Raw genomic sequence first — 10,242 nt, 5'->3', positions numbered from 1 at the left:
TTTAGCTAATTATAACAATTCTAGTTTGATAGTGTGAACAAACTAGAGGTCTCAAATTTTTTTTTGGGAACATGTTTTTTAACCAAAAGGGACCCAAGCTAATAATTTTTTAATCAAAATTTTGGTATTGGGAAAACAAATTTAATATTTCAGCCATATTTCATTTTGATCATTTACATTCAAATTTATTTATTAATATTTTTCGATTTAAATGTTAACTAATATAAATTCATTCTAATTTTAGATTTATTATACATTTTAATCTTAGATCTATTATTCATTATAAATATATTAAGCATTGAGAAAGACCAAAAACCAGATGCTAGGAAAACTAAGATCATTCACTTATATGACTCAATTTAAAATGCTAAAAATATATTAGAAAAATAACATCATCAACTTTTGAATGCTAGAAACCCTAGTTATCACCTATATAACCATCATGGCCAAGATTGAAACTCACAAAACTTCTTTTATGTTTTCTAAATTCCTTCCCTATTTTATATGATATAAAGTATACCATATACTAGAATGGTATATGATTTGCTGTGAGACTTTTTACGATATTTCTACAAAATGGTTTTCAATGATAGTTTATGGTAGTTTACTTTAAAAATGAAGTCTACAATGTAACACATTGTCATCCACACAAAGATAGTTAGGGCATTCAAGATTCACATGATAGGATGTGCAATATTCAAGGTGTTAAAGTTGTATTATAAAATAAACAACAATAGTTATATTCATGGATCAAAATTATATTCATAATGATATTTTCTTCAATAATTTTATGAACTTGAAAATATTTCTTTGTTTTTAATTATGTGAAAGAGATAAATAACTCTCTATGTATTTAATGCAACAAGAATGTGATACATTCAATTATATATATAGAAAAGATATTGAACATAAAAACTTTTTAAGATAGGATAGGAAATTTTAAAACCATAAAAACATTTTCAAAACACTATTCGTGTTGGATCTAACATTGTTGCTCACATTTGCTTGCAATTAACAACAAAGGTTTATGTACAAGGAAGAAAAGGGAAATAAGGCTCAAGTTACTTCATAGTTTTGTTACACAACCACCACTTTGTTTTAATAAACTAAAATGTTGAAGAACTTTGGTTTTCACAAATGTTGTTGAGAGTAGTACTTGTACTACCCAACAAATGTGTTATATTTGATTGGAATTTGGGAATGGCAGTAACACTCAAAAATATGTCTTTGATGTTTTGTAGTATTCCCAAAGTGACCATCATAGTAGGTCGTCCTTGAGGAGATTCATTTGTGCAAAGCAATCCCACATTTATTAATGAACTAAGACAATTGAGATTATTATCTTCCTCAGTGCAACTACTAGTCCTCCTTAGTAAACCCAAGTCCACCACATCCATTAGTCGGTTTGGAAAACTGCTACCCACCCATTTTTGCAAGTTCATTCCTTCGACAAACATGTCATGGGTGGGCTTCTTTCCAGTGAGCATTTCCAATAGCACTATTCCATAACTATAAACATCACCATTTGTTGTGACTTGTCCACCCACTCCATATTCTGCATTCATAGATCATCATCTTAAGGTTTTTAATTCACAATGGTTAATAAAGATTTAGAAAAGAAAATCATAACATTAATTAATATGGTATGTAGTTTAAATAATACCTGGAGGAATGTAGCCTGTAGATCCTTTGAGTGCATTTGTGGAAGTGAAAGCCCCATCTTCATTATTTGCAAAACATATAGTAGCAATGCCAAAGTCTATTAAATATGCAGTCATATCTTCACCCAACAACACATTGTTGGGTTTCAAATCACAATGAATCACTTGCACAAAACAATGGTGATGGAGATATGTCATGCCTTGGGCGATGTCTATTGCTATATTCAACCTTTCAATCAAAGTCAAACCACTTTGTTTTCCATCATCGGGATATAACCACTTTTCTAGGCTTCCATTTGGCATTAATGGAAATATCAAAGCTTTGATTTGAATATCTGAATAACATGTTATGACCCTAATCAAATTTCTGTGTCTAACTCTACCCAAAACTTTGCACTCTCTATCAAAACTCTTTTGAGCCCCTTCATTTTCTAGATTGAGAAGCTTGACAACAACCATTGTGCCATCATTCAAAACCCCTTTGTACACTTTTCCAAAACTACCAACTCCTAACAAGTTGGCATCACTAAATTCATCTGTTGCAATGACAAGTTCTGCATAGGAAATTCTTCGATGCTCCACATTTAAGGATGGTCCGGTCTCTCTAAGAATATGTCTCTTGCAATTCCATCTCCACAATATTCCCAAAAACAAACAAAATACAACAATTGTTGCAATAGCAACAACAGGAATGACAACTCTTCTAAGTTTCATAACACTTTTATGTTTGTGAAAATAGCATGGTGATAGACCTACCCAAGGTCCACATAGACCAAGATTTCCCAAAAATGATGTTGCACCAATCTTTTTGAAAACTCCACCTTTAGGGACTTCTCCTGATAGCTTGTTGAAAGAAAAATTCAAGTGGCGAAGCATTGTGAGATCTACTAGTGATACGGGTATTCCACTTGACAAATTGTTGGAAGAGAGATCTAGGTCCTGAAGACTTTGAAGTTCACTAAGTGACACTGGAATTGGGCCTTCAAGTGCATTGCAAGAAAGATTCAAATATTCTACTTCTTTGCAACTTCCGAGTGCACTTGGAATGTAGCCAGTGAATTGATTTGCAGAAATATCTATAGCTTGAAGCTTATTGAATTTTCCTAGTTCTAAAGGCACGTGGCCATGTAATAAATTGTTTGACAAGTTGAAATAGAAGGCTAAATTTGCAAGGTCAGCAACCTCTGGAGGTATGTGTCCACTAAGCTTGTTGTATGATAGATCTAGCTCTAGCAAGTTCACACATTTCCCTAAATTCGTTGGTATATTACCTGATAATTGGTTATGATTAAGATCTAAATATCTTAGTTGCTGGAGGTTTGCTACAAAATCAGGGATTTTTCTAGAGAGATTATTTACTGCCGGACTTAGAAGCCCTAAGCTTTTGAGCTTCCCAATTTCTATAGGGATATTTCCTTGTAATTGGTTGGAATCCAGATATAACCTCATCACCTTCTGAAAAGCATTAATTGAAGAAGGGATTGACCCTATAAAAGAATTACTTTCTAAACTAAGGAATGTTAAGCTACTTAGATTTCCAATATGTGGAGGTATTCCTCCCGCTAATTCATTGACACCCAAGTTTAAGTGGTAGAGTTTTGTAGAGAGATGGCCAATGGAAAAAGGCAATTGTCCCGTGAGACTATTATAGGATAAGTCTACAAGTTGTAGATTGGAACAGTTAATAAGAGCCGTAAGAATGGGGCATTTGGTGGTGCTACCGCTAATCAGGTGATTGCCCCACAAGAAAAGACCCCAGAGATCCTTCAACTGACCCAGCTCCATGGGCACTACTCCGCTGAGCTGGTTGGCTGTTAACTCAATCAATTGAAACTCCGTACAGTTGAACAGAGAAGAAGGAATGTTGCCACTCAGCTGATTAGCACCCAGATAGAGTTCCTTTAAATGGGCGGTCTTCTTGCTACACAACTCCGACGGAATGTGGCCAACTAATTGGTTAAAAGACATACTCAATATTTCAATATTGGTGCAATTAGACAACGAAGATGGAATGCGTCGAGTCAGATGGTTATTTGACAGACCAAGAAAGATGAGTTGGCTTAGCATCCCCAATTCGGAAGGAACACTGCCATGAAGGTTGTTGCGACCGAAATCTATGTACTTCAAAGAGGATATGTTTCCCAAGCAGTCCGGGATTGTTCCCATCAAACTGTTATTTCCCAAGTTCATGACTACTAGCTTGGGGAGTACACACAGTTGTGGGGGAAGGTTTCCTGTGAGATTGTTATAGGGAAGAGTCAAGTTTCTTAAACTGCGGCAGTTACCCAGAGTGGGTGGAATGGAACCCTGGAGTTGATTGAGAGACATGCGAAGCATCTTTAAGCGAAAGAGGTTTCCCAATTGATAGGGAATGTGACCCTGGAAACTGTTATTACTAAGGTCGAGTATTCTAAGAAAGGAAAGATTGGCGAGAAGGGGTAAGATAGTACCTTGTAATGCCATGCTTGAAACATTCAGGGAAACGACTCTCTGTCTGCGCCTGCTGCATATGATACCCGTCCACTCGCAGAATGAAACATTCGGTTTCCAGGTAGTGGCTAACGACTGAGACGGATCATACGTGATTGCAGACTTGAATGCAAGCAGAGCGTGTTGATCGGAAGCATTGGTGAGACGAGGATGGTGACTGTTAGAGAAATGGGCGATGGGTGTGGAAAACACAAAAGGATTGAGAAAGAGAATGAAATAAAAGAGGACGTAACAGATCTCCATTTTTGCTTCTCTAAGAGAATGATCTCTGAAACACACACAACAATCACAATGCTTCAGAAAACCAAATTGTGACTGCTTATATAGACGCATACATTCATTTTTTACTTCGAATTTAGGATTCATGGAAAATGTGAAAGGAGAAGAAATTCAAACTTGGAAAAAATTGTCGATATCTTCCAGTCTGCTATTTTTTCCACAAATCTTTTCAGACCGCTTTTCTTTCACTTTTAAAAAAGATATACCGCGCACCTGTATAGGATTCCCTAAAATAATAATGTAATTGTTCTCCATTGTCAATCCCCTGCTCCAACTACACGGCAAAAAGGCCCGGGTCATCTTGACTTACGAGTATTTGGTGCGTGACTTTTGGACGGATGCAGAGGTGACTAATTTCCTTGCTCCAACTACACGGCAAAAAGGCCCGGGTCATCTCGACTTATGAGTATTTGGTGCGTGACTTTTGGACGGATGCAGACTCACAGGTCTGTAGAAATTAAATTTGTAATGAGTCGTTAACGACTATTACTATGAAGACTCCACTCAGTTGACAAATTCAGGAACAAAAAAATGTCAAGGAGATTCTAGATATTAGGAAAGCCAATATAAACAAACGTCCAGTTGTTTCCCGCGCAAATCACGCCGTGAGAAAGGGTACAGATTAGCTGCAATTCATGAAGGCTTTATTAATGTTTAAAAATTGGCGTCATATATTTATAATAATGGGTTAGAAGTTAGAAATAATACGTTAGAAGTTGTTTGAATCTCGTCTACGTAATGTGTTTATAGGAGGGATACTGATTTGGAAAGTTCGTTTAATAGGTGGTGTTTTCGGGTTGGATTTTCATATTGAATTTATTTTACATTGTTTCTAGATTTTTTTAGTGTCATATCCTAGCAAAATTGTTAGGGTTGGTAGGAAGAAGATTCGAAGCAAGATTTGTTAAGGGAAAAAATATTAAGCTGTAAATATGGAAATAAATCACTAAATAGACATTGAGTTGATTTTTAAAAGACAATTATATTGATTTTCATAAATGATGAAATGGGATTATGTGGAAATTGAGATTTTAAAGAGAATATTACAGTAGAAGAGGGGTATACTTTCAAAGAGTTCCCACCATGTCATAAAATTATGCTTGATTATTGTAAAGAAGATTTGAGATTTGTTGAGTGGTGAAATGCTTTCTATAGTTCCTTTCCATTATAGTTCAATTGAATATGTTTGAGAGGAAAGTAGAAGCATTAGGTGCTAAGACATAAAGCTCCCTTTGTGAATGCCTGCGAGTTATTGTGTGAAAGGTGACACTCTTCATATGAATTCCTAGTAAAAGTTAGTGAAATGTGTTTTTCTATGTGAGCTATAATTAATATTGTTGAGTCATTAGTAAGAGGGTGTAAGACCCTTGTGTAGAGTGGCATTAGGCGCCTCCATTGAACTAATGAAAATGACCATGTTGGATAGATGATTTGGTGGAGACGCCTTGGTCCATTAGCAAGGTGCATTTTAGGGTTCACTTGTTCAGGAATAATTCATATAGACATTTTGGCCCATTGAGTGCACTATGAAGACTTGGGTGCTTTTGCGGATAGATAGGGTGCACTACAGAGACTTGGGTAAATAGGGCACACTACAGGGACTTGGGTGCTCATGTGGATAGATAGGGTGCCCCCATATAGTTTTTGGGAACTCCTTTAGATGGATAGAGAGCATTGTACATGGAGTTAAGTTGAATGCAATAAAGAGTTGTGTGGACTAGGATAGAGGCTTAAGAATTTGGAGTGTTGAAACTTATATGAATAAAGGGAATTAGGTGTTTTTCTGTTATGAAACCAGCTCAAGAAAAAGATAGAAAAGATAGATCAACGCCTTAGAATTCAGCCTCTTCGAGGGGGCAACCTCCTTTACATTACATAAATGAATAATTTTTGGATGATTCAAATGACAAAACCTCCTTTCTATATATAGGAGTCTAAGGAGTCACAATATAACCCAGCCAACCTAACAATAATAATATAAAGCCACAAAAATAACAATAGAGGGATTTTATGGGGCACAATAATAACAATATTGGGACAATAGGGACACAACAATATTAATAAGGGATACAACTACAATAGTAATGGGGTAATCACTAGTATTACAGGGACCCAACATACCCCTCTCCTTCAAAAAAGTGTTGTCCTCAACGCTTGAGTAGTTCTGGATGCTTCTGTATAAAATTCTCATCCTCCCATGTGGAATCTTCAGCGGGTAAGTTCTTCCACTTGATAAGATACTCCGAAATTGATCGATTTCGTAGCTGTCGAGTTCTTGTTTCTGTGTCTGCTTCTGGTTCCAATATAATTTTTCCTTCCTCGTCAAGTTCTGGCAATATTGTTTGAATTGGGAGCTTGTCGCCTATAACCTTCTTTAAACATGAAACATGGAAAACTGGGTGCAATCGAGAAGCTGCAGGAAGCTCCAATTTGTATGCCATAGTACCAATCTTTTGCAACACCTTGTACGGACCATAATACTTTGGTGATAATTTATTATCCTTCTTAGCTTGCTTGAGGGACATTTGCTTATATGGTTGTAGCTGTAGGAATACCCAATCACCTACATCAAAACTTCTTTCATTGCGATGTTGATCTGCCTGTTGTTTCATTCTATTCTATGCCAACACGAGGTTATCCTTTAAGAGTTGGAGGACTTGTTGTTGATGTTCGATGTGATGTTCCACTGCTTGAACCTTAGAATTTTCTCGTAAATATGATGTGATGGATGGTGGCTGATATCCATAAAGTGCCATAAATGGGGTCATTTTTGTTGCTGTATGGAAGGAAGTGTTATACCACCATTCAACCAGAGGCAACCATTTGACCCATTGTGTCTGTTTATCAGATACAAAGCAACGAAGATATCCTTCCAAACATTTGTTTACTATCTCAGTTTGCCCATCAGATTGAGGATGATAAGATGAGCTATGAGCTAACTAAGTACCAAGACAAGAAAATAATTCTGTCCAAAAATTTCCAGTGAAAATGGGATCTCTGTCACTTACAATAATCTTTAGGTTTCCATGTAGCTTTTGAATTGTTTCCATAAATGCAGTAGCAACTGTATTGGCTTTAAATGGATGTGATAATGCACAAAAGTGTGCATACTTGGTAAGTTTGTCAACTACCACCATGATGACACTCTTTCCCTCAGACTTGGGTAAACCTGTGATAAAATCCATTGAAACCTCCTCCCAACGTTGGCTTGGAATGGATAAAGGTTGTAATAGACCTGGTGTCTTAATTGATTCAACTTTATTTTGTTGGCAAACCAAACATTCCGCCACAAACTTTTGAATATCTGATTTAAGGCCATCCCAAAAAAATTCCTTCTTAACCCTGTGGTAAGTTTTTAAAAATCCTGAGTGCCCTCCTAAGGGAGAAGTGTGCAATTCTATAAGAATGTTTTGTTTTAGCTGGGAATTCTTACAGAGGTATAAGCGATCTTTGTACCATAATGAATCATTATGCCAGCTAAATGTATCCGACGTACTGGAATCTTGTTGTAACTTTCGAATAAGTGCCCACACTTCTTCGTCATTCTTCCATTCCTCCCTTGCTTCGTTTATCCAATCTGGTTGGATAATAGAAATGGCGCACAACAATGCTTCCACATCCTCATCCTTTCTTGAGAGTGCATCTGCCACCACATTTTGCTTCCCTTTTTTGTAGATGATTTCAAAGTCATAACCCAGCATCTTTGTGACCCACTTTTGTTGCTCTTTAGAGGATAATCTTTGTTCTAAAAAGTATTTAAGGCTATCATGATCCAATTTTACCTTGAAGTGTCTTCCCATTAGGTAGGATCGCCATTTCTTAAGTGCATGGAGTATTGCCAACATTTCCTTCTCATAAATAGCTTTGTGTAAAAACTTTCCCTTGATTGGACAACTTTCAAAAGCAATGGGTCTTTCATCTTGCATTAAAACAACACCAATTCCATTTCCTGAAGCATCACATTCCACAATAAAGGTTTTTGTGAAGTCCGGTGTAGCTAAGACTGGTGCTTGGCACATTGCCTCTTTAAGATGTTCGAAGGCCTTTGTTGCTTCTGGAGTCCATGAAAATGCATCTTTCTTCAATAATGTTGTTAGAGGTGCTGCTATTCTCCCATAATTCTTAACAAACTTGCGATAATACCCTGTCAACCCGAGAAATCCTCGTAGATGCTTTATGGATGTGGGGATTTTCCATTCCTTAATGGCTTTAATTTTGCTAGGGTCTACCTTAACTCCTTCATGAGATACAATATGACCCAAATATTCCACCTGTTGTACTCCAAAGAAACATTTGGATCTTTTTGCATATAATTGTTTCTCCTCCAATAGTTGTAGCACCCTGTCAACATGTTCAACATGATCCTTCCAAGACTTCTTGTAGATTAGTATATCATCAAAAATACTAACACAAATTTTCTAAGGAATGGTTTGAAAATGGAATTCATCAAACCTTGAAATGTTGAAGGTGCATTGGTAAGGTCAAAAGGCATGACCAAAAATTCATAATGACCCTCATGAGTTTTAAATGTTGTTTTCGGAATGTCTTCAGTCTTCATTCTGATTTGATGATATCCTGAACGAAGATCCAACTTGGTGAAGTAAATTGATCCATGCAATTCATCCAGTAATTCATCAATGATAGGAATGGGAAACTTATCTTTAATAGTGAGCTTGTTGAGCTCCCTATAATCCGGACACATGCACCATGATCCATCCTTCTTGTGCACCAATACTACTGGAGCAGAGAAAGAACTTTGACTCGGTTGAATTATACCAGCCTCTAGCATTTCTGCAACCATACGTTCAATTTCACTCTTTTGGGCATAGGGATATCTGTACGGCCTGATGTTTGGAGGAACACTTCCTGGAATCAGATGAATAGCATGATCATGATCACAAATAGGTGGGGACCTTTGGGAGTCTCAAATACCTTGGAATGATTGTCCAAGACTTTTTGGAGATCTGGAGAAATAGATGATTCCAATGTGGAAACATCTAGCGAACATAATTGTGCAATTACACCTCTTTGTTCCTTTTCTAGAAGCTTTGTCATACTGTTAGAGCTGATTATCTTTCCGGTTTCCCTGCAATACCCCTTAATTCAACTTCCTTTCCTTCCACAGAAAATTTCATGAAAAGTTCTTGAAAATTAAAAGCTATTGTACCCAAGGATTGTAGCCATTGGACTCCTAGTACAACATCAGCACCTCCCATTGGAATGGAAAGCATTGGGCTAGTCAATACATATTCTCCCATGGATAGCTTGATATTATGGCACTTTCCAGAGCAATTTATTGTTCCTCCATTTGCAGCCATCACTTGACACTCTGGTGCTGGATATAAGAAGCAATTCAATTCTTTTGCTACCTTACAATGAATAAAATTGTGGGTACTTCCTGAATCAATCAACACTATTACCTTTTTCTTCTTGATTTGTCCTTCTATCTTGATGGTTTGAGGAGTGGTAATTCCCGCCAATGCATTACAAGATATGGTCGGATTCATTTCTTCTTTATCTAGGCTTTGTTCCTGGAGTATATCCTCTTCTTTTGACCTTTCTTGCTCCTTTTCTTCTTCCTCTTCACAATCTATGTAGAATAATTTTTTCTCAGCACACTTATGACCTTTAGTGTATTTGCTATCACAACTGTAACAAAGCCCTTTTGCTCTTTTTTCTTCCAATTGTTGTGGTGTCAACCTTATAGGTTGTGGAAGACTAGGGGCAACAACACTTCCATCTTTATAGTTGTGAGTGGTATGCTTCCTGGTTGCCATAATTTTGCTTTCCATTTTTCTTGCTAACCTGAATG

Source organism: Pinus tabuliformis, chromosome 4_2 (assembly GCF_031772625.1).
Source record: "Pinus tabuliformis cultivar Carrire ecotype Pingquan chromosome 4_2, CPIR1, whole genome shotgun sequence".
Lineage (NCBI taxonomy): Eukaryota > Viridiplantae > Streptophyta > Pinopsida > Pinales > Pinaceae > Pinus > Pinus tabuliformis.
This window is presented reverse-complemented; position numbering follows the sequence as displayed.